The following is a 271-nucleotide window of genomic DNA, read 5'->3' on the forward strand; positions in this document are numbered from 1 at the left end:
TTGTTTAGCTCACAAGAAACATCCTGACCAGGCCCACCTGTGAATGACTGCAGGGAGGAAGAAATTCACACATACCCCTCTGGAGGCTGATGGGAACCAGGAAATGTTTGACTTTACTCCCTCCCCTTTTAGTATAAAAGAAACCTGAATTCTACCTCAGGCAAGATGGTTCTTTGGGGGCATGAGCCCACCATCTTGGTTTGCTGGCTTTCCGAATAAACCTTATTCCTTGCCCCAGCAACTCGTCTCCTGATTATTGACCTGTCATGTG

At 47.2% G+C, this 271-nt stretch overlaps 1 protein-coding gene across 1 annotated transcript in view; it reads right to left on the reverse strand.

Annotated features, from left to right (window-relative positions):
• LOC129391728 (protein Abitram-like) overlaps positions 1 to 271 on the reverse strand; it is a 169404-nt gene that overhangs the window by 76376 nt on the left and 92757 nt on the right. The window lies entirely within an intron of this gene.

Source organism: Physeter macrocephalus, chromosome 21 (assembly GCF_002837175.3).
Source record: "Physeter macrocephalus isolate SW-GA chromosome 21, ASM283717v5, whole genome shotgun sequence".
Lineage (NCBI taxonomy): Eukaryota > Metazoa > Chordata > Mammalia > Artiodactyla > Physeteridae > Physeter > Physeter macrocephalus.